The following is a 26,553-nucleotide window of genomic DNA, read 5'->3' as shown; positions in this document are numbered from 1 at the left end:
TATTAAGTTTAAATTTAAATAAATGATAATTTCTAGGGAGGAAGAGAGAGAATTCATTCAGCCACATGCTGTAATGCTTGGATTTCAGAAACCTAAAACAAGTAAATCTGAAATATGCCCAATCTATCTGAAACTGCATTTCTTTATTTTATTTTATTTTATTTTTTTTTGAGATGGAGTCTCGCTCTGTCCCCTAGGCCGGACTGCAGTGGCGCTATCTCGGCTCACTGCAAGCTCCGCCTCCCGGGTTCACGCCATTCTCCTGCCTCAGTCTCCCGAGTTTCTGGGACTACAGGTGCCCGCCACCACGCCTGGCTAATTTTTTTTGTATTTTTAGTAGAGACGGGGTTTCACCGTGTTAGCCAGGATGGTCTCGATCTCCTGAACTCGTGATCCACCCGCCTCGGCCTCCCAAAGTGCTGAGATTACTGTCGTGAGCCACTGCGCCCGGCCCTGAAACTGCATTTCAACCTCTTCTTAGATAAAATATTGACAAGATCAAAGACTTTTGCAGCTAAACAAAGGAGAGCTGAATTTAATTAATGCTGCAGCCTTATCTTAGGACACTTAGATTCTTAAAGGAATCTGAATGATCAGTCCAAGGCTCGTAACAAAGGGTCTACACTCTCTGAAAAAAACAAAAACAACAAAATAAGTTATATTTTCCTGTTCATTATATTTTCATATGGAATGTCTGGATTATAATAAATTATGAATCAGGTGAAGAAAAAGGAAAATATAACATGATTGAGAAAAAAACAGTAAATAGAAGGAGATCCATATATGATGTATATGATGGGTTTTGTAGACAAAGGACTATAAAATAACTATTATACATATGCTACAGAATTTGTAAGAAAAGATGTATATAATGGCAGAAGAATTGGCAGATTTAATAAGTTAAATGGGAAATCCAATTTAAAAAATTGAATTTCTATTCTCAAAAATTTTATCTGAAAAAATGGAGTAAACCACATAATGCTCTTATATATATGTATATATTTTTCAAATAAATACTAATCGGTCATGGAATCTTTAATACAATCTTTGAATGTCTACCCTCAAATAAAATACTACTTATGTGAAATTCATAACATACATTTTAAAGCAGTTTTAATGTGAAATTATTCTGTCATGCCGTAACTATATACCCATAGGTTAAAGTCAAAATACTTTAGCACTGTTAAAAAAAAAAAACAAACAAACATTAAAGCACTAGACATATTATTTTTAAACAAATAGAATAGACTATAAATGACATTTTCCATAATGTCATTTAGTATAGTGTGGTATTCTATTACAAATTGTATAAATGTACATTATCTAATCCTTTACAATGAAAAGAATTACATATCCATTTTAACTGTATAAAACTGTTGAAAACAATCTCTTTACATAACTCTTATTAATCATTTAAAAAATAGCTATTCTCATGTTTCACTGGAAAACAAATGAATTGCCAGGCCTACAGAAGAACTAAATAATGACACACTTTCTGAATGCCATCTTATTAGTGATCCACTTGACTTTATTAGCCTACTTAAACTTATTTTATGAAGTGGAATAGTTAGAATGTTTAAACATATTATATATATATATTCACTTATGGTGGATGACATAATATAATGATGTATGGCTGGGAATATAAATAAAACTCTCTTCATCACACAATTGTGAATTAAATGCTCAACTATAATACCAATAAAAATGTAATGTTGGGAAGTGATGGCATTTTGAATATTTAGTCAAGTATATACATCAGCCATTCTAAATTACAGGCATGAAACAATCAGAATGAACACAAGCTGTTAATAATTGCTATGACTGTTCTAGGGCATATTAGATGCATGACAAGTTTGCTTGAGAAGAAGTCTCACTCTGTCGCCCAGGCTGGAGTGCAGTGGTGTGATCTCAGCTCACTGCAGCCTTCACCTCCCAGGTTCAAGCGATTCTCCTGCCTCAGTCTCCGAGTAGCTGGGATTACAGGCACCAGGCGCCTTCCACCACGCCCAACTAATTTTTGTATTTTTAGTAGGGATGGGATTTCACCATGTTGGGCAGACTGGTCTCGAACCCCTGACCTCAAGTGATCCACCCACCTTGGCCTCCCAAAGTGCTGGGATTATGGGAGTTAGCCACCACTCCCAGCCTAGATTTGCTTTTACATTATTGATATGATTTGGATGTGACTCTATCCAAATCTGTTTTTGAATTGTAGCTCGCATAATCTCCACGTTTTGGGGAGGTCCCCACTGGGAGGTAATTGAATCATGGGGGTGGGTCTTTCTCATGCTGTTCTCCTGGATGTGGGTAATTTCTCTTGAAATCTGATGGTTTTATAAAGGGGAGTTCCCCTGCACATGCTCTCTTTGCCTGCTGCCGTATAAGACATGACTTTGCTCCTCATTCACCTTCCACCATGATTGTGAGGCTTCCCCAGCCATGTGAAACTGTGAGACCATTAAACCTCTCATTTATAAATTATAAATTACCCTGTCTAGGGTATGTCTTTATTAGCAGCATGAGAACAGACTAATATGACTACATACAGTGGAATAAAAATTTAGAAATAAATATAAACGTATTTGTATGTTTGAATCAGAAGGATCCATCATAGTTGTAGTAACTTGTACAAATGTTATTGACCTGTCATTGAGTAAAATATAAACATATATTGATTTCAACAGAATAAATGTTTCAAATTTCCATCAGAATAATTTCTCATTTTACTTAATGACAGGTCAATTACATTTGCATAAGTTAGTGTTTCAGTTAGCTATTGCCAAAATAATGTTGCATAATAAGCAGGCAACAAACATTACTGACATAGAATAATAAATATTTTGCTCATGCATCCTGGGTTAACTGGAGCTAAGCTAGGAAAGTTTGCTGATCTCGGGCTGGGTTTACTCTCAGTGTTAAGGTTCAGGTAATTGTCAGCTTACCTAGAATGGTTTCAGCTGGGGTAACATAGTTTAGCTCCCTTTGTCTCTTGTCTGACATTTACCTGGTGCTGGCATGTTCTGTGGTAATAGCAGAGTAAGAGAGAGTGTTCCAATATACAATGCCATGTTAAGCCTCTGTCTATGTCATATTTGTTGACATCCCCTGACCAAATCAAGTACTATGGCTAAGCTCCAGGTGACAGGATGGGGCAAATCTGCATGTCCATGATGAGAGGCCAGTGTAAAGTAAAATGTGTAAACCTGTAATGTAATCCAACATTGCCCACCTTCACATGTGCATTTATTCACATCCTTATGAGCAAACATGCTCAACTCCCCAAGTCTCATTTAATCATGGGATCACCTTCAACACCTAGGAATTTTAATTTGACACCAAGGGTCAGATATAGATCCTCTTGATTTAGAGAGCTACAAACACATTTTAAAATGTTATCTGTATCCTTATCGAACCAACATTGAGCAGTGAAGAAGACAGAGAGTTCCATTTGAGAAGGAGAAGAACCAGAGGTTTATAGGAATAAGTAGTCAATAAAAATACTGAAACCCCACTGGAACAATGCTTACAGGTCCCTGTAGTGATTTTATGCAAATGGTGAACTTATTTATAAACTAACAGAGAAATTATTCCTGGGAAATTTTACCTAAAAATAAATCTGGAGAAATTTAAAAGAGAAAAGTATATCCCCCAAATTACTTGAAAACCATGTCTTGATATATTCAAATCAATTTTCTTTGTTTAATTATTATTTTTATTTACTTTAAGTTCTGGGATACATGTGCAGAACGTGCAGCTTTGTTACATAGGTATACATGTGCCATGGTGGTTTGCTGCACCCATCAACAGTCATCTAGGTTTTAAGCCCCGCATGCATTAGGTATTTGTCCTAATGCTCTCTCACCCTTTTCCCCCAACTCCCCAACAGGCTCCTGTGTGTGATGTTCCCCTCCCTGTGTCCATGTGTTCTCATTGTTCAACTCTTACTTAAGAGTGAGAACATGTGGTGTTTGGTTTTCTGTTCCTGTGTTGGTTTGCTGATAGTGATGCCTCCAGCTTCATCTATGTCCTTGCAAAGGACATGAACTCATTACTTTTTATGGCTGCATAGTATTCCATGGTGCATATGTGCCACATTTTCTTTATCCAGTCTATCATTGATGGGCATTTGGGTTGGTTCCAAGTCTTTGCTATTGTAAATAGTGCTGCAATAAACATACATGTGCATATGTCTTTATAGGAGATAAAGTCATTTTCTAAATACCACAATTATTTAGCACACTGGTTACATATAGCATATTTATAGGTCAATATTAAACCTAACAATGTAGAAATATAGTTGATATTAAACACACTGGGTTATTTCTTCTCAAAGTATCTTATAGAGTGCCCCGTAATAAATATATCTCCATTCATATTTGCTGCAAATACATAAAATAACTAGGAAAGATCTAAAGAAACTTGTGAACAAATAGATTGGTTTGTTGTATGAAAAATACTACAACTTTTCTTAGAGCCATCGAATTAGTCTTTAAGTAATGAAAACGTATATATTAGAATATAGATATCTCACTTTTTGTCAAAGTAATTTGTATATTTAATGAAAATTATAAAACATTAAACAACTTCATTTTTTAACTTTTACTTTAGTTTCAGGAGTACATGTGCAGGTTTATTATATAGATAAACTCCTGTACAGGAGTTTGTTGTACAGATTATTTTATCACCCAGATGCAAAGCCTAGTACCCAATAGTTATTTTTTCTAATCTTCTCCCTCCTAACACCCTGCACCCTCCAATAAGCCCCAGTGTGTGTTGTTCACTTCTACATGTCTATGTGTTCTTACCATTTAGCTCCCATTTGTAAGTGAACACGTGGTATTTGGTTTTCTGTTCCTGTGTTAGTTTGCTAAGGATAATGGCCTCAAGCTCCATCCTTGTTCCTGCAAAGAAGATGATCTCATTCTTTTTTATGGCTGCATAGTATTCCATTGTATATACGTACGATGTTTTCTTTACCCAATCTGCCATTAATGGGCATTTAGGTTGATTCTATGTCTTTGATATTATAAATAGTGTTGCAATGAACATATGTGTGCATGTGTCTTTATAGTAGAATGAATTATATTCCTTTGGCTGTATACCCAGTAATGTGTTTTCTGGTTCCAGTGGTATTCCAGTCTTTAGGTCTTTGAGGAATCACCACACTGCTTTACGCAATGATTGATTTACACTCCCACCAACACTGTATAAGCTTGCCTTTTCAACACAACCTCATCAGCATTTGTTATTCATTTATTATTTTTTACTTTTTAATGATAGCCATTCTGACTTGTGTGAGATGGTATCTCATTTTGGTTTTGGTTTGCGTTTCTCTAATGATTCGTGATATTGACCTTTTTATCATATGTTTGTTGGCTGCATGTATGTCTTCTTTTGAAAAGTTTCTGTTCATGTCATTTGCCAATTTTTTAATTTTTTTTCTTGTAAATTTGTTTAAGTTCTTTGTAGATGCTGGATATTAGACCTTTATCAGATGTATAGGTTACAAAAATTTTCTCCCCTTCTGTAGGTTGTCTGTTTACTCTGTTGATAGTTTTTATTTTTATTTATTTATTTATTGCCGTGCAGAAGCTTTTAAGTTTAATTAGATCCCATTTGTCCATGTTTGCTTTTGTTGCTATTGCTTTTTACATCTTTGTCATGAAACCTTTGCTGGTTCCTATGTCCAGCATGGTATTGCCTAAGTTGTCTTTCAGGGTTTTTATACTTTTGGGTTTTACAGTTAAGTCTAATCTGTCTTGAATTAATTTATGTATATGGTATAAAAAAGGGGTCCAGTTTCAATCATTTGCATATGGCTAACCAATTATCCCAGCACCAATTATTCAACAGGAGTCCTTTCCCATTGCTTGCTTTGTCAGCTTTGCCAAAAATCAGATGGTACAGCTTCATTTTAATATAAAGAAGTTATATTAAATTTATTTAACATTAAAAATAATAAAATGTTTAAAATGTTAATGAAGAAAATAAAATGAGTGAATAATTCTAGACAAGTGATGTTAAAACATTTATTAAAAATGGTTATTTATTCCAATATCCATTAATGAAGGATTAAGTAATTCAGAACTACCTTTCTGCTGAAGACAAGAAAAACCAGGTAAAATGTTTTTTAAAAAACTATAATTGAGGGCAATAGAGTCCAAAATATTTCTAGGACACAATCCAAAGAAGAAAGGCGTCTCAAGGAAGAGAGCCCAGAAACAAGAACAGCTTTTCCTCTGCAACTTAGCCAGTTCTGTAGCAGCCAATTGAATGTTGGAGAGTTTGAGCTTTGCTGCTGTTTAACCATCTCACTGATCGAGGGAAAGGAAATTGGAATGCAGAGCCTGCTAAATGGTGAGGGTTTAGAGAAAGTGGCAGAGGCTGGCAAAAGCTTTACTTGTGGTTCAAATCTGAAAGTCTTCACTCTAGCAGGAGAAGGAAACCCAGTGCCTGAAGTCCAAATTTGAAGCTGACAAAATCTGACACATAATAAAAAGGTAATTGGGCATAATGGAAAAAAGCAAAGACAGTACAAATGTTACTGATAGGAGAAAACAAAATAAAATACAATAGAAGGAGATCATCACAGAATATTGGAGTTATAAATACAGACTTTGAAATATATGATACATCTTTGAGAATTAAAATTTATGCAAGAAGTCTCACTAATTTTGGTTCAGTCAATGTCAATGAGACAGCTTATAAGAAACTTGGAACTAAAACAATTTTCATCTTTAATTCTTATCGTAGATCAAAATAAATTCTGAATAACTTTAGTATATAAATATATAAAATTGCACAACTGGAAGACAGTTTAATATAAAATAATATGACATTCAATTTAGAGAGAAATATGTTCTATTTTTTAAACTGATAAATTTAATCATAAAACAAATTAGTTATTTAAATTAAATACATCAAGTTAGAAGTTATGCTTTGTCCATCCTGTTCCCAGTTGATTGTGGAGTATTGCCTGAGAAATATGATTGCCAGGATAGTCAGTGGTTACCTCATTTACTAATTTTTATGTAGGCAAAAATAGAAAATAATGCAGTCAGATGAATATGTGTCTTTTTTTTTTTTAACAAGTATTTATGGTATATCCTTTGTGCTAGGGACTGAGATGTCTATTCTGGGTACCTCAGTATACAAATCAGCTAAATCCCCAAGAAATTAGAGGGGAATTCTTGGACACTTTGGAAACACTCATATAATTTAGGGCATAGTCATAGTCAAAGACAATAGAAGATGTGTGGTGGTGATGGCAGTCACTGGAGTGGCCCATCTGGAGCTGCCACTGCCATGACACCGGCTGCAGTGGAAGCAGCAAGTCTGGGGCTGTGTGCTCCATGGAGCCTGCAGGAGCTGGGAACAGTTGGGATCCCTGACCTCTTCTGAGTTGGAGGGATGGGAGCCCTGCCCTCCTGGGCACAGCTACAGCTACCCAGCCACAGCTGTGGACCCTGGAATTCCTGTGCTCTCAGGGACCTGGGAAGCCTCCCTGGCTCCACAGGCACAGAAGTGCTTTGCCACCACTGCCTGGAATCTCCCTGCTCCCAGTGCCCACTCCAATTTCGGAGCAAAGGTGAGGCCCAGCCTGGGCCCTGTTACAACCCAGCTGGGTGTGCATGCACTCAGGGAAGCACTGACACTCCAGCCCCCTGCTGCTTTGGGCCCCTGTGGTTGGGCACCAATGAGCATGGGAGCGAGTCTGAGGGGAAGCTGAGGGCAGCTCAGTGTGGGCCTGCAAGAGCCCCTTGGCACAAACAGCTTGGTCGCAATGTGCACCGTGGACAGGAGGTTGGTGGCGGCAGGAGGCAGACAGGCTCCTGGGTATAAAGGCGTGGGTCCCCAGTGAAGTCCCACCTTCAAGCCAGAGACTGCTTGAAGCCTGAGGACTGAGCTGTCAGTTCTGCAGACCAAAGTGAGAACTTATGATGCTTTTATAGAGCTGCCATGGCCAGCTGTGGGCCAATCAGCACCCACTTCCTCTCCTCTGAAGCCCATATAAATCCCAGACTCAGCCAGATTCAGGCAGTGGACAGGATGACCTGCCTGTGGAGAGGAGCTACATACTGTGGGTCCCCACTCCACTGACAGTTGTACACTGGTCGGGACAACCTACCTGCAGAAAGGAGCTACCCACTTCGGGTCTCCTGAGAACTGTTCTGATGCTTAATGAAGCTCTTCTCTGCCTTGCTCACCCTCCAGTTGTCCCTGTACCTCATTTTTCCTGGACATGGGACAAGAACCCAGGATGCACCAAATGGCAGGACTAAAAGAGCTGTGACGCAAACACGGCTGAAACACACCCTGCTACTTGCCATGTTGCGAGTGGCAAGAAGAAGAGAAGAGCTGTGGCCTTTTGGGGAGCCAAGGGGTAGGGCCTTCCTGAGCCAGGGCTGTGACACCCTAATTGGGGTTCTGAAGTTCCTGAATACTCCAAGATTCTGAACACCACTGTGTTCTCCTCATCCAGAAGTGGATGCCCACAGCAGAAGCCATGTACAGTACATCTGGTCCAGTAGCAGCCTCGCATGGAGCCACTACCTGTGCCTGGAGCTGCCTGCCCTGCCCGCTGCAGCAGCCAGCATGTCTGGCTGTGCACAGTGGCTGGACCCCATACTTGCTCATCTACACACTCCTCACTGCTCCATGCCTGCCTTGTGCTTTGCAGGTGTGGGATCTGGGCTGGTAGAGTGAGCGAGCCAAGTCTGTTAGGCTGAGTGGGCAGAACGAGCCCAGCAGGCATAAGCAATACTCAGGCAGAAGGCGGCGCCAGTCAGAGAGGTTTCTGGCTGGTGAAGCAATACCTTGAGAATCCTGTGAACAGTGACATAATGCAGTCCAAAAAGTTGACTTGCTTTTCCCTCTGAATACCTGTAAGTCAATATAGCTGTTGCTCTGATTAGACAGATGTAAAAATAAGTTTTTGGGTTTTTTTTTCCTACTGATGCCATGCTCATTTCTCAGTTATCTATACTAACATGGAGAAGCAGCAATGTGGAACATCCAGAATGCCTGATCATCATAAAGTCCTGAATGGCTGCAAACAATTTATATGCTATATGTTTTAGAAGCATCACCTTCCTGGTAATATTTTGCTTCAGTGCACATTAAAATTAGTTTGCATTCCCTATATATGCAGTGTCTAGGTGATGAGGGAACAAGTCCAGGAAGTATGAAGGATGGTTAGCAATAGCCCTTTTAGTAGATAATACACAGAGCAGCCAATCTGTATGTAGTTAACACACAATTGGCAATACATAAATCTGTCGCTATGATTGAGGTTACAGAGTGTTATATTACTCTATTATTGTGGTCTGTATTTCATCTTTCCTTAATCATGTTTAGGAGAACCTAAAATAACTTACATATGGAAGCATATTGTAAAATCTTATATTTATTGCTCAAACAGAAACAAAACTATAGCAGTCACTAGAGATGAACAGATTACAGAATAAGGTCATTGATGTTACAGTTCATCCACAAGGACTCAAATATAAATGTACAGAGTCCTTCTCAGGCCATATTTAGTTTGCTTTAACAACACCTTTATCAGTTTCTACCTTCTTGTATTGTTTATCAGTTTGAAATAGGTAATATCAGTCCTTAAGATATAATCTTTTTCTAGTTTACTTAGAAATGTTTTTATTTAAGTCAAAACATATTGTGAATATCATAAAATAGCTCCGTAATTAATTGACATTATCAAATCATTTTTTCCTTTTGATACATTTGTTTCACAACCTCATTTATTTATTTATTCAAGAAATATTTATTGTGAATCCATGAATTAAGGCAATAGTCTATGTAATAAGAATATAATAGTGAAAAAATGTATAAAAATTTCTGCCTTCATGTTGCTCTGTTTTAGGAGGAAGAGAATAATAATAAAGTTGAATGACTAATAGATCATTTGGTAATAAATAATGTGGAGAAAAATAAAAAAGAAAGGAATTCCAGGTGTTAACAATGGTATGCAGTACATTGTTTCAAACAGAATTGACAGAGAGGATGTGGCTGAGATGGAAACATTTGCATGACAGCCTAAAAGATGTATTAAAGTGAGCCATGCAACAAGTTGGGAGGAGTGTTTCAGACAGAGACAACACAAAGGAAAAACCACTTACCTGGTTTGTTCTGAGAAGAGCAAAGGGACCAATGAGTTACAAGAGAGGAGTCGATGTCGAGTCAAAAGAATCATTGAAACGGGGGAGAGAGGGTATATCCCCTACAATCCATTAGGAAACCATATGTCTCAAAACTATTGATAAGGTTCTGATTGGCAAAGTAGTTTATCTGAATTCTAACTTCAGAAGATTACCATTGGAGAGATCGTAGGGAGGAAAAGGCAGAAACAGGAAAACCATTAGGAAGCCATTACAATAATCCAAGTATGAGACAGCAGAGATTTGGCTGAGATGGTAGAGTTCTGGAGGCTGAGAAGTGGCCAAAATAGAAAAACATTTTGTAAATGAAACATAGGAGATCATATAGTGTGGCAAAAAAATAAATACATACATAAAAAATAAGGAATCAAATAAAACTCCAGTGGTTTTCGCATGCATCCGTATAGATAATAGTTACACTTACTATAATGAGAAAAAATAACAAGGAAAGAGCAAGTTTGGTAGTGATACCCGTGGGAGGTCCCAAAATGCCAATAAGAGCCGGTGTCCAGGCTCTTGACATCATCTTAAGAAGGAATTCAAGAATGAGTCAGGAAATAGTGAAAGTTCGGAGATTTATTGCAAAGTGAAAAGTACACACTCAAGAAAGTGGAGTGGGGGTTTACTCAAGATAGAGTCATGCAACTGGGTTTGGAGTTTCTAACTTTATGGATTTCTTTAACTTCAGGGTGGAGCATTCATGAAAATTCCTGGAAAAAAGGAGAAGAGTTTTCGAAATCCTAGTGCCACCCAATTTTACACCAAATATGAGTGTTCTCAGAACTGTCACGGCAGTGCTGGTCATGTGTGTGATTTAGTGTGATTTAGCAACTTACTTAATTACTGTGTGTCCTCAGTGCTACCACATGTAAACTAAGAGTACTATCCGCACTTATCTCATGGGTTGACTGTGATGACAAATCAAATAGTTCATAGCACCTCATATGTAGTAAGAGTGCATAATGAGGTCCCAGGAGAAACCTAGGCCAAATTCAGTGCCATGTTGGTTCCGGTCAGTCTTAGCCAGCTTGGTTCACGCTGTATTTTTCAGGGTCTTATCCATCCCTCATTTCTGCAGCTCTTTCAGCAGTTTCCTTTTGCTTATTCTTATGAAATTGCTGCCTAGAATTTCCTATTTTCCAGCAACCATCCGATATTATTCCTGTGTCAGCAGGGAGTGAAAATCTGGCATTTGGTTTGGGACAGATTAAGTTTGAGAAGATTCTAATTTAAGTGGAGATGTGTTGTAGGCTGATAGATACTTAACCTGAAGGAGTGATCTAACTAAGAGATAGAAATATGAAAGTGATCGCCATATAAACAGTATTTAAATGTGAAGACATCATCATTGGTGTGTGTGTGTAGGTAATAAGAGGTACGAATGTTTAAAGTTTAATAGATGAAGTGAAACCAGGAGAAGAGACCTAGTAGGAGGGATTAGAAAAGGGAGCTGAATATTTTCAAGAAAGCAAGTATAGTCAGTGTTTCAAGGAGCAGAGATGCATCAGTTGCAGTGTATGCAGCTGATAGGACAAGTAAAATTAGGACTGAGAAATACCACTGGGTTTAGAAACATAGAAGTTGTGTGAGGCCTTTTTTTTTTTTTTTTTTTTTTTTTAACATAGTGGAGCTGAGAGTCTAATTAGAAAGGATTTAAGAGAGAATGGAGGAAAGTACTGAGAGGCAGAAAGTACTGACGACATCGTCAAGCAGTTTTGTTGTAATGTGGCAGTATCTGTAAGATGGATATGGGGCAAAGAGAGGAGCATTTTTAAGACAGGAGAAATTGCATCATGTTTGATGCTATTGAGCATGATCTTTATGAAACATTCCTACCAGAGAAAAAAAAATGACACAGAACAGAGACAGTAAATTTCTGGAGCAAGGTTTACGAGCAGGTGGGAGAGATCTCACCCGGAGCACAAGTAGGTTTTACCTTTGGTAGAATTGCAAACAGTCCATTCATAGTAACAGGAGGCCAGAAAGCAAGCGGCAGCACAGATTACAGTTACCAAAGCCCTGAGATAAAATACAAATTGCATACTGCTGTAAATGCCAAAGGAAATTTCTTTGGTTGAACTCGCTAATTAGTAAAAGAAGAACAAAAAGCCAGCTCGATAGGTTCAAGGTATACAAACTCATTGCGATCCAAACAATTATTCCCATTCCCATTCTCGAAGTCCCAATATTTGCCAATAAACATCTTACTTTTTATATACAAATTATAAAGAGTTTGCAAATGTAATACTATTATAATTTTAAATTCTGAAAATCAAAATATGGATCTAGATTACCTCAATTTTTTGGCTAAAAAAATGGCAACAAAATGTCTCTCAGCAGTTATGGAATCCCTCTAGTTTTCCAACCATGTTTCGAACTAAGAATAGAAAAGCAGGAGCATAGTTTATTTCTGTAAATTCTTTTATGTAATGAGAAATGTGAGCAAACCAACAAGTTCTGCATAGTCATTTCTACCATATTACAACATAGAAACTATTGTTCCCCCAATTCCTTAACTTCAGTAGACACTTTACCTCAGGACAATATGGCCAATAATTTAATAAGCTCTTTTTCCATAATATATAATGGATTATCCGTATTACTCCTAATGATGAGATCATTATGACTTTCAAATCCAAACATGTCAAATATTCTTCTCAGATTGCATTTATCATCTATTTTGCATGGATCACTTTTTACTTAAAAATATTACTCATGAGAGTTTAACAGGGAAACATCAATTGTTCAAGATATTTCAGACTGGAAGAGATTTAATTCAGATATTTGGAGACATGCAACATTTCTAGGAAGGCTACTACCACTAAAGAAATTTTTAAGTGTAGAATTCACGGATAACTTTTACCAACAATCTCAGTTGCTGCAGCCCTAATGAAATGATTCACAAAAGAACATACAGAAATCTCAGCCAATTTCTTAAATCCAGGGATCTAGTTATTGTTGCCAGTGCAGCAATTATGGCTCCTGCTTCTTTTGCCCTTTCAATCTTGCATTTCACTGGCAGAAATGCAATAATCAGACTTCCAATCCTTGGAACAAGATAAGAGAAGGGAGACTGTGGTGCTCATTTTTCAAGAGACAATTTAGCCCAGATATTGAAATCCACCCAACTATGGGAGGAGTGATGTTGGAAAGAGGTGAGTAAGTTAGAGATGAATCTTTAAGAAATAAGGGAAGATCATAAACTAGATTTTGTTCTCGGTTTTTAATATTATGTCTAAAAGCTTATGCCATTATCTCTCTCCTTATGAAATGTTATTTGTTATTTTTCTCTTTTTATGTTCTAACACTGACATTTTAAGGTATGTTTTGCTGACTTTATGAAAACCAATTAGAAGTTCTCACTTGTCTTTTATGTCCTGAAAGAGCTTCAATTGCATGTGAATTAATTGTACCTTGAATATTTCAAACTCTGAATATTTTAAAGTAACTTCTGCTCAAACTACATCTGTTTGGAGAATTTTTAAATATAAAACTGACAGCTCTTCAATTTTCTAGTCATTCTATATAGTTTTTCTACCTTTTTATTAGGTGTTTCCTGTTTTTAAGGATAATCTTTAATTTTCCATACATTTTATTGTTTGTTAATGTTGATTTTACATGATATATTTTCTTTTTTTGAAAAGCAATATTGCCTAGTTATTAATATTGTGAGCTCAGGGCTGAAAGTGCCTGGAATAACAGCACCCACTCATACTGGTTGTGTGTTCTTGATCTAACTTGCTAAGCTGCTGCGTGTCCTCAGTTTTCTCACATGTAAACTGAGAGTACTGTCAGCCCTTATTTCATCAGTTGACCATGATGAGAAATCAAATGGTTCATAACACCTTATGCACAGTAATAACCAAGTTAACAATTGTTATGACTGTTTCAACACTAGACAAGGTTATCTTTGCTCTTAACTCCTGAAACTCAGAGGTTTTATGAAAATGGGGAAAAATAGTTTTACCCCTTTTTGTTCTATACTTCAACAGTTCACAGCTTTTTTATTTGTTTGCTTGTTTTTTCTTTAATAGGCCACACAATTTACACTACAACTCCACATGTCCAGCTTTGCCCTTGGCCTCCTGAACCTGAGCAAGTGAATCATAAAGCCCCATAATGCTGGCAAGGCCTGGAATCTCCTTGGAAGCTAATTGGTGGTCATGAGACTATATTGCTTTAAAAAATGCTTTTCAGTAAACTATTTTAAATTCACTTTCTGAACTCATCTGCTGACTGAATGAATCCTGATATGGTTTGCTCTGTGTCCCAACCGATATCTTTTTTTTTTCCTCAATTTAGAAAGCTTATTTTGCCAACGAAATCTTTTTTTTTTTTCTCAATTTAGAAAGTTTATTTTGCCAACATTAAGGACACACCTGTGAAACAGCCCCAGGAGGTCCTGACATGTGCATAAGGTGGTCAGGACACAGCTTGGTTTTACACATTTCGAGAAGACATGAGACATCAATCAATACATGTAAGATGTACCTTGGTACGTTGGTTCAGTCCAGAAAGGCAGGACAACTAGAAGTGGGATGGGGCTTCCAGGTCATAGGTAGGTAAGTGACAAATGGTTGCATTCTTTTGAGTTACTGATTAGCCTTTCACTACCCAAATCTTATCTTGAATTGTAATCCTCAAGCGTTGAGGGAGGGACCTGGTGGGAGGTGACTGGATCACAGGGCAGTTTCTCCCATGCTGTTCTTGTGATAGGGAGAAAGTTCTCATGAGATCTGATGGTTTAAAAGTGTCAGTTTCCCCTGCAATCCCCCTCTCTCCTGCTGCTTTGTGCTTCTCCTTCTGCCACGATCGATCATAAGTTTCCTGAGGCCTCCCCAGTCATGAGGAACAGTGAGTCAATTAAACGTCTTCAGTTTAGAAATTACACAGTCTCAGTTAGTATCTTTATAGCAATACGCAAATGAACTAATGCAGAGAATTGGTACTGGAAGAGTCGGGTACTGCTATATAGATAACCTGATAACATGGAAGTGACTTTGGAACTGAGTAACTGGCAGAGGTTGGAACAGTTTGGAGGGCTCTCAAGAAGAAAGGAAGATGAGGGAAAGTTTGGAACTTCCTAGAGACTTGTTAAATGGTTTTAACCAAAATGCTGATAGTGATATGGACAATGAAGTCCAGGCTGACGTGGTTTCAGATGAAGAGGAGGAACATATTGAGAACTGCAGCAGAGGCACTCTTGTTATGCTTTAGCAAAGAGACTGGTGGCATTCTCCCCCTGCCTTAGAGATCTGTGAAACTTTGAACTTGAAAGAGATTATTTAAGGTATCTGGCAAAGGAAATTTCTAAGCAGCAAAACATTCAACAGGTGACCTGGTTTCTCCTGAAAGCATAGAATTATATGCATTCACAAGGAGATGATTCGAAATTGAAACTTATGTTTAAAAGGAAAGCAGAGCATAAAAGTTTGGAAATTTGCAGCCTGATCATGGGGTAGAAAAGAAAGACCCATTTTCTGGGGAGAAATTCAAATTTGCTGCAGAAATCTGAAACATACTGCAGAAACCCCTGATAAACCCATCAGATTTCGTGAGGCTTATTCACTACCATGAGAACAGTATGTGGGAAATTGCCCCTATGATTCAAATTATCTTACACCGGGTCCCTCCCACGAATTGGGAATTATGGGAGTACAATTCAAGATGAGATTTGGGTGGGGACACAAAGCCAAACCATATCATATATATATATATATCACTGTATAGAAATTTAAACAGCTAATATAAAGAAATGGAAATGCAAAAAGAGGAAGAAAAGAAAAAATAATGGTAAACAAAAAACACAAAAATGATTAGAACTAAGAATAAGTCCAAACATATAGTAGTCTTGATTTGTATGACTAGATTAAATTGTCTTATTATAAAACAAATGCTCATGTTTCATACTGAAAATCATATAACTTTAAGGTATTTGCAAGATCCATCTAAAACAGAACACATAGAAATAACTTGAATTTGCTGGAAATAAAGAGAAGAAAAAAATATATACCTGCCATACAACCCAACAATTCCACTCCTGGGTATCTACCCTAGAGAGATGAAAACTCATGTTTCCATAAAGATTTGTACACTGATGTTTATATTTCCTATTGGTAATAGACAAAAATTACAAACTTAAACATCCATAAACAGGTAAATCAATGAACAAACAGTGGAACATGCATACAATGGAATACTACTCTGCAATAAAAGGAATAAACTACTTATAAGAAAACATAGTTGAATCACAAAGCCATTAAGTTGATCAAAAGAAGGGAGGCATATAAGAATACATTCATAATATAGTATGAATTAATTTATTTGAAACTCCAGAAAGACAACTATTTAATTTATGGTAATTGCCTTGAATGTGAGAAAGTATTTTCTGGGTACAGGCACAAGGGGATTTTGTGAGATGAGCTAAATGTTCTGTATTTTGATTTTTATGATGATTCTTTGGATATATTGATTTGTCAAAGCTCATTGAAATGTGCAAGAAAATGGGTGTTTTTCTGCTCAATGAAATAAAAGAGGATAAAAACAAATGGAAGAACATTCTATGCTCATGGGTAGGAAGAATCAATATCGTGAAAATGGCCATACTGCCCAAGGTAATTTATAGATTCAATGCCATCCCCATCAAGCTACCAATGACTTTCTTCACAGAATTGGAAAAAACTACTTTAAAGTTCATATGGAACCAAAAAAGAGCCCACATTGCCAAGTCAATCTTACCCAAAAGAACAAAGCTAGAGGCATCACGCTACCTGACTTCAAACTATACTACAAGGCTACAGTAACCAAAACAGCATGGTACTGGTACCAAAACAGAGATATAGATCAATGGAACAGAACAGAGCCCTCAGAAATAATGCCACATTTCTACAAGCATCTGATCTTTGACAAACCTGACAAAAACAAGCAATGGGGAAAGGATTCCCTATTTAATAAATGGGGCTGGGAAAACTGGCTAGCCATATGTAGAAAGCTGAAACTGGATCCCTTCCTTACACCTTATACAAAAATTAATTCAAGATGGATTAAAGACTTACATGTTAGACCTAAAACCATAAAAACCCTAGAAGAAAACCTGGGCAATACCATTCAGGACATAGGCATGGGCAAGGACATCATGTCATAAACACCAAAAGCAATGGCAACAAAAGCCAAAATTGACAAATGGGATCTAATTAAACTAAAGAACTTCTGCACAGCAAAAGAAACTACCATCAGAGTGAACAGGCAACCTACAGAATGGGAGAAAATTTTTGCAACCTACTCATCTGACAAGGGCTAATATCCATAATCTACAATGAACTCAAACAAATTTACAAGAATAAAACAAACAACCCCATCAACAAGTGGGCGAAGGATATGAACAGACACTTCTCAAAAGAAGACATTTATGCAGCAAAAAGACACATGAAAAAATGCTCATCATCACTGGCCATCAGTGAAATGCAAATCAAACCACAATGAGATACCATCTCACACCAGTTAGAATGGTGATCATTAAAAAGTCAGGAAACAACAGGTGCTGGAGAGCATGTGGTGAAATAGGAACACTTTTACACTGTTGGTGGGACTGTAAACTAGTTCAACCATTGTGGAAGTCAGTGTGGTAAATTCCTCAGGGATCTAGAACTAGAAATACCATTTGACTCAGCCATCCCATTACTGGGTATATACCCAAAGGATTATAAATCATGCTGCTATAAAGACACATGCACACGTATGTTTATTGAGGCACTATTCACAATAGCAAAGACTTGGAACCAACCCAAATGTCCAACAATGATAGACTAGATTAAGAAAATGTGGCACATATACACCATGGAATACTATGCAGCCATAAAAAAGGATGAAGCTGGAAACCATCATTCTCAGCAAACTATCACAAGGACAAAAAACCAAACACTGCATGTTCTCACTCATAGGTGGGAATTGAACAATGAGAACACTTGGACACAGGAAGGGGAACATCACACACCAGGTCCTGTTGTGGGGTGGGGGGGAGGGGGAAGGGATAGCATTAGGAGATATACCTAATGTACACGTTGTGCACATGTACCCTAAAACTTGAAGTATAATAAAAAAAGGGTGCTTTTTATTGTATAAAAATTATATCTCAGTACATAAAAAGCTGGAAAAGGTAAAACAAAGGAATGTCATGAGAGCACATGCGAGGAATAGCTAATTTGGTTTTGGAAGCTAATAACAGGCTTTTCCGGGCAGAGGGATCAGTGTATTTTATTCTTTTTAAAGTGAGATCTATGAAAAGAGCAAGACTGTGCTGGTAAAAGTGGAGGAAGAAAGAATATTCCAGACAGAGGAAGCCATCCGCACAGATTCAAGGAACAGATGAGAAAGAGAGTGGCTCATTTGGACAACTGAAAGTAGTTCAACAGAGCCAGAAAGAATAGGTAGTGAGCTGGTGTGATAAAAGAAGAAGGAAGTAAGGGTACTTGGGAGTGCGCAAGTGAGACTGTCTTTATTTTGCTCTTGAACATAAAGGATACTTTGTCCAGGTGTAGAATTCTTGGCTCACTAATCTTTCCCCTCTAACATTCTGCATTTGTGTTCATTGTCATTTGATGCTTAGTGTTGTGGAGACTTCTAAAATTGTCTGGTGTTTGTTCCACTTCAGGTAAACTGCATTTTCTCACTCACTGAAGATAAGGCTACTTTTGAATTTTGTTTTCTCAATATTATTTTTCCAAATAGTCAATGAATCCTCAGTTCATTGGTCATTTTTATTATTGCCAATCCCTTTATCATTCTATTGTCAACTGTGATAAATCTTACCAAACATACATTGGAAGCCTTACATCTGTTCTTCATGTTTCATCTTTTCTGATAACTTTATAACCTCCTTTTCCACTTCTAATAAATTCTAAGGGAAAGTTTTATGCCTGTTATTCTCTCCTTATTTGATTTTCTGCTTTATTAATAACTCACTGGTTTTCCTTCTTCATTATTAATCTAATTTAACAATTGTTTTCTTTACCAGCACGTGATCATTCCCTATTCATTACTACAAACTTTCATTTCATAGACACGATGTCCTCTTAAAAATAGTAATAGCTAACAAAAAAGAGAGAGAGAGAGAGAGAGATTGATTGTAAGAAATTAGTTCGTGCAATTGTGGGGGTTTGCAAGGCAGGTTAGCAGCTGGAAACTGAGGCAGGATTTCTATGTTACAGTCTTCAGGGAGAATTCCTTCTTTGGGAAACCTCGATTCCGCTTATAATGTCTTCACGTGATTGAATGTGGCCCTTTCCCATTATCGATGGGACTGCACTTAAAGTCAACTGATTGTAAATGTTAATCACTATGCGAAATAACTCCACAGTGACATCTAGATTAGTGTTTGACCAGGCAAGTGAGCACCACAGCTTAGCCAAGTAAATAGACCATCATGCAGTATAATTGACATGACTTACTATACATGTATATAAAATATTATATGCATATATCATATCATATTTACCTGGGATATTCTTTGTCCTCTTATTTCTTGTTCTGTTCTACTCCTTATAAAAACATTTATTCTCATTCCTTCAAGTGGTTATATTTTTATGAAATGCACCATCATTTTGCTTGCCCAAATTGTTGCTTGTATTTTGTCTTTAATCAACAGAAAGTTATGTGAATGTCTGGATTTGGAGGTAGAAATGAATTCTGTCAAATAAGACTATGTTAGATAATCTGTCTCAAATTCCCATCTTACAATCTTTTATAGGGGTTAAAAAATTAGCCCCTTTAATATAAGAAATATATTTATAATAACCCTTCCTTGGTATGCCTCACCTTGAATGCTCACTTAAGTTAAAAGTGACATTAGAAAAAAAAAAAGTATACCTTCATTCAAAATTGTTCTATGAAATAAAAGCAAAAATGTCCCTATCACACATAATCAAAGTGATTCATCTGGTAAGCTAGATATAAGCAATTTTGGAATTTTGTTAAAATAGTTAAACTATGTTACCTTTCAGAAAAGTAAAGGGAGTGGTCAGTGACTATTAATAAAACAAATAGTGCCATCTACTGTCGAAAAATTCTATTATGAAAGTTGCCATAAACATCATTATTTTTCAGTGTGATAGTGCTATAGTCATTTATTTGATATTCTAAAATTTCCAAGAATCTTTATTTATTTCAAATAATCAGTTAAATTTCTAGTTCTGCTAACTGGAGTGGAATTTACATGTACTTAAATGACTGCCACTTTACAAAATCACTGTCATCAGGAAGCAATTTTTTTAAAGTGTTTCTTTGTGCTAAGAAGTACATGATGTAAAAAACAAAAAAAAATACTTGTATCCTTTCCAAACACAATACACACCCATGACTCACTCAGAACTGCAGAAATGTAAGGATAACGATACTTAACAAGAGGAAAAATGAAAAAGACAGGAAAAAGCCTGGGCAAATTATTAAAGAAATGCAAGCATTGATGCAACTTACTGATAAAGGTGAAACTGTAAAGTATACTTTAAAATAGATACAGTAAGTAGAATTAGAGTTAGCTTCCATCACCTTTTAATCTACAAATGATTTTACAGAGAAAGCAGCATTAAAGATCATTGTGGGCAATCAAAACAGTAATTTGAGAATAGCATTATACACTGCATTTAAGTAGGATTCAATAATTTTAAAGTGCAGGGACAAAATTTCCTCATATGGCTCACTAGCTACATTGCAAATTTCTTGAAATCAGAACGCAGAAGTGCAGACCTGTGCTCACAATGCAGACTTGTAGGGTGTAGAGGCATAAATGGCTCCAGAGCCAGGGACATGGGGCCAGAGAGGTGTAGTCTCCAGAAGACTCCTTTGGGGCCTATTACCATGCCTCAGGGGTCCAGGTGGGGCACGGTGAATATATTATCCTTTACCTTATATTTCTTATATGTCTACAACTGCCACTTCATGGCACTAGGACTAAAGGTTGGCCAAAGTACAAGATATTTGCCTTATCTGGTGACAACTCTATGTCCTGGACTCTCTTCCAGAATAAGTCCTTTTCTGCAGCACTGCTTGAACTCCTCTTAGCAAGAGGGAAACATGTGAAATGCTACCAAAATAGAATAGAAGTAAATTCTGATTATATTCCTTTGTTCACTCATATCCTGAAGTGCATCAAATCAGGTTTTCTCACCTGCATGATGCTGTATTTTACTTGAGTTGGAATAATTTTGCTTAGAAATAAGCAAGTAAAAAAGCACCTGCCTCCAGACCTAGGGTCCATCAGGAAAAACATAAGGTTCATGAGGTATATACTCTAAGCCCAAGGCCAACAAGTACAGGAAAATCCTAAGTCCTTCAGTGCATACGCTTGGATGAAGAAGGTAATACAATTGTAGGCAACTGCAAGAACAAGGTAGGTAAAATGCACACCCACAGGCAGTCGTGAAAATTTTCCCAATATAAACTTGCACTTCACATGCACTTTTGTGGTGTGAAGGAGAGGAACTGGTGAGAAACTGATTAGAAATGATGATAAGCAGACTTTTACTGGAGCATTGCTCAATCCCCTCTGTAAGGCAATGATGCTATGTAGACAATCAAACATGAAATTGCTAGAAAGTTTATAGATTGATATAATCTATTTTAATGCATCTAGGATTCAGGTAAGCTGCAAAGAAGTAGTGCCAATATGTTTATTTTATAGGAGATATTTAAAATTAATTTTATTCCTTTTAAAATTGCAATGATATCCAAATCCCCTGATTTCCTGTGGTAGGCTGAATAACAGCTCCTAACAGCTCCTAAAAATATCAGGTCGTAATCCCTGGAATGTGTAAATGCTACCTTATATGGAAAATATACCAATATGTGATTAAATTATGGAGTTTGAAATGAAGAGATTAACCTGATTTATCTGGGTGCATCCTAAATGAGATCACAATTGTTCTTAAAAGAGGGAGGCAGAGGGAGGTGTGACACAGACAAAAGAGAAGGCCATGCGAAGACAGAGCAAGAGGGAGTAAAAGATGCTGGCCTTAAATATTGGAGTAATGTAGCCACAAGCCAAGGGATGCCTGCAGGAGTTGTAGGAGGTCAATACCTTGATTTTGACCCAGTGATACTGACTTCAGACTTGTGGCCTCCAGAACTGTGAAATAATAAATTCCTGTTGTTTTAAGCAACTGATTTTGTGGTAGGTAATTCGTTACAGCAGCCACAGGAAACTAATACACTCTGGGTGAATTTCTCTTTATATAATGCAGGATTCTCTTTCATAATTAAAAATATAACTTTAATATAGTTGGTATTATCAGCAGCATGCTGTAACTTCTGCAAAAAAGCTCTCGAATCCTTATATCTGTTTTCTTGATAAATCATACTGTTCCCCTCCCTGCTCACTGTATTTCAACCATACCAGATCCCTTAATGGGCAAAGGTATTTCAGACCTGGGCACTGGCTGTTTCTTCTGATTGGAGTACTTCTACCTCAGACATCATAATGATGAACTCTTTTGCCTTCTTCAAGTCTTAGATCAAATTATTCCTTTTTACTGTTTATATTCCAACTAGTGAGGGATAGTGTCCCTCACTATCCCCTAGGAGATTGATTCCAGGACGCTTGAGGATACCACACTCTGTAGATGCTCAAGTCTCTGATAGAAAATGCCATCGTATTTACATATAATCTACACAAACCCTCCTGTATATTTAAAATAGTCTCTAGATTACTTATAATACTTAATACAATGTAAATATTATGTAGCTTTTATACTGTGAATTTTAAAATTTGTATTATTTTTGTTACTATATTTTTGTTTTTTCTGCATATTTTTAATCCATGGTTGGTGAAATCCATGGATATGAAATCCACTCATATGGAGGGACTGAGAGCCAATCATATTCTATTCAACATTGCAACCTCCTTTCCCACCCAGCATAACAGACTAATTGTACCCTGCTTGTTCTGCTTTATTTTCTAAATCTCATTTCAATCTCTAAAATGTTATGTAATTTACTTAATTGCTATGTTCATTTTATATCAACTTTCTGCCTCTTCTACTATGTTATCTTCTTGAGGGAGAAGATTTTTATCTGTTTTTTTTCACTAGTGTATTCCCAGTGCATAGAACAGTATCTAGCCCATAACAGGTATTCAGTAATTTTTTTCTTGAATGAATAATTGAAGGAAAACTTTTAAAAATCCATTGCCATAAGGTAGGGATGCAGAGAGCCTAAATCATACTAAAGCTAATTTCAGCTTTCAGTTCAAGCTGACATATTATCAAATCTTCTTACGTTTTTATCATTTCAACTTCTGCTCTGTGCCAGCTGAAGTCTTGAACTTGGCTAGGTGTAGTGGTTTATGCCTGTAATCCCTGTGCCCAGGGAAGCCAAGGCAGGAAGATCACTTGAGGCCAGGTGTTTGAGACCAGCCTGGGCAACATAGCAAGGCCCACCATCTACAAATAATATAATAAAATAACAAAATTAGCTGGGCATAGTGGTATGTGACCTCAGTCCCAGCTGCTCAAGAGGCTGATGAGGGAGGATCACTTGGCCCAGGAGTTGGAGTTTGCAGTGATCTGTGATCACATCACCGTATTTCAGCCCCGGTGAGAGAGCAGACCCATCTTTGAAAAGTCTCAAACTTTATTAATAGTGTAACAGAATGAGCAATACTTTGGAGACATGCTGCTGCTGTATCTTTTTTTTTTTTTTTTTTTTTGAGGCAGAGTCTCAGTTTGTCACCCAGGCTGTAGTGCAGTGGCGCCACCTCGGCTCACTGCAACCTCTACCTCCAGGGTTCAAGCAATTCTCCTGCCTCAGCCTCCCAAGTAGCTGGGATCACAGGTGCCCACTACCACACCTGGCTAATTTTTGCTAATTTTAGTAGAGATGAGGTTTCACTATGTTGGCTAGGCTGGTCTCAAACTCCTAACCTCAAGTGATCCACCTACCTCTGCCTCCCAAAGTGCTGGGAGTACAAGTGTGAGCCACTGACCCCGGCCCTTATATTTTTCTAATTATCAAACAGGCTGTGAGATTTTCTATTTACCTAGGTCCTCAAAGTGTCTTTAGGAAAAGCTATACCCTGGACAAAGGCAGGTTGGCAGAAATACCAGGGATTGAGCTGCAACAAGTTTGGGTCATAAAAACTGCCACTAGGCCTGTCAGGCAACTTCCTGAGTCAATAAAATCTCACATTAATAAATATAAAGAAAAAGCGATTGAAAATTTTCCACATAAACTGGATTCCATCTGTAAAGAGGAAACTCTGTTTTGTGGTCCACTTAGCATCTTCCCTGATCTATTCACAAGAGAAATCAAAAGGAACTTCCACTCTCTTTATGGAGAGGGGCTGAACTACTAAAAGAATGAATCACTTTAAATAATGAGGAAACAGTTTGTGCTATGATATGATATTGTGAAGCTGTACCCTGTAAAAGAAGGAGAAACTGACCATGCTCTGACCTGAAGGAGCATGGCACCCGCACAAAAGACCTGTAGGAAAGAAAGAATCAACATAGGAAGCTGAGGATGTGGAACTTCAGTGACTGCCAAGTGATAGAGAGGAACTCAGGTTAACCTATCAGGGAAAGAGAATGTCCTTTAGCATGAAGGTCATAGCCATTTGGATGTTGAGGACATGCAACACATGCAATTTTTAATACCATTTTGTTTAAAATTTATATTTCCTAGATGGTATTTTCCAGAGTTGTTCAAAACTAACTTTTACATTTGATTACAGAATGTTTTAATTTCATAATCTGTGACACATTTTCTCCTTCTGTTCTTTAGAAATGCATTTTAACAATAAACAGATCCAATTAAAGAGAGTTGTGTTTTACTTTCCTTTTTAAGGATGATGTAATTATTCAAATTAGAAATTAACATTATGCTGGCAGGTTTTGAATACTATTTTTGGAAGAGGTGAGAAATTTATCACCCTATTCTATTTCAAAAAGGTGCGTTTTAACTTACATATTTAGAATTTAATGGTTAAAGATGATTCTTTCAGGGAAAGTTATAGATCATAGAATCCTAGAATGATAAATCAGGAAACAAGGGTAGAAAAAAAATGACTGAAAATATAAAAAGTCTTTTGTTACAACAAAATCTAAGAACGCTAAATAGCAAATCAGCAAGAAATTTGGAGAGAAGTTTGCAATAGAAAATGTGATATCCAAATAATTGTCAGCAAAGATTAGAGAAATAACAAGGTGGCATGCTCATGGTAGAAATTTCTCCTGAACCGAATTAAGTATGTATGTATAGTATATTAATTCTGCAAAGAAAAATTATCAGATCATTAACACAACCTAGGATTTCGGGATGAATGAAAATTAAAGATTCAAAGAAAATGTTAATATATTTGACTGTTTTTATACAGTTGTTCTTAAAACTAATGGATGATAACTGTTTTACTGAACATTACATATTAAAGTGAATTCATTCCAGAATATAGTCAGGCCAGGCTTGGTGGCTCACGCCTGTTAATCCTAGCACTTTGGGAGACTGAGGTGGGCGGATTACCTGAGGTCAGGAGTTCAAGATCAGCCTAGTCAACATGGTGAAAACCTGTCTCTACTAAAAATACAAAAATTATCTGGTCGTGGTGGAGCACAACTATAAGCCAAGTTACTCAGGAGGCTGAGGCAGGAGAATTGCTTGAACCTGGGAGGCAGAGGTTGCAGTGAGCCGAGATTGTGCCACCGCACTCCAGCTCCAATGACAGAGCAAGACTCTGTCTCAAAAAATCAATCAATCGATAAAATAAACATGAGTGAAAAACAATCCCTATTTCCAGCTTCTTGGAGTTTGGTAGAAGAAAGTTACATAAATAGCTAACATCAGAATAAATTCCAATTGAAGAAATTATGTAGACACATTCTTTTGGTCTCAGCTGTTCTATACAGTCATAATTGATTTTGCTGCTTCTTAAGTGTCTTCTTACTTTCTTTTTAAAGAGGATGAGTGTTCTGCAGATGGAAACATTCCAGTCATGGAGATCAACCTGTGCAAAGGTAGAAAAGCGCAGCTGGAAATAGGACACATGCAGGAGTCCAATATCGCATTAATCCAGGAAGAAAGTGTATCATAGGTGAATGTTGAAATGTAGAAGCAATAAATTTCATAGAACTATTAAAAGAAGGTTCACCCAATGTATAAAATAATACCTCAGCACGGTCCCTTATGATTCAAAGTACTGTGTTTGTGTGCTAGAGGATTTGTATGTTTGGAATAGGGGGTATAAATCTTAAAAAAAAAATCCATACTTCACAGGGTACAATATGCACACAGGATGAGGAAGAGTCTACTGTAATCAGTGGAAGACTAGAGATGTGGAGCTTATTATCCCTAGAATATATGAGCAAGTGGAAACAGGTTGCACAATAGACAATAT

This window comes from Nomascus leucogenys, chromosome 9, assembly GCF_006542625.1.
Source record: "Nomascus leucogenys isolate Asia chromosome 9, Asia_NLE_v1, whole genome shotgun sequence".
Taxonomy (NCBI): Eukaryota; Metazoa; Chordata; class Mammalia; order Primates; family Hylobatidae; genus Nomascus; species Nomascus leucogenys.
The sequence above is the reverse complement of the archived record's forward strand: the minus strand, read 5'-3'. Positions refer to the sequence as shown.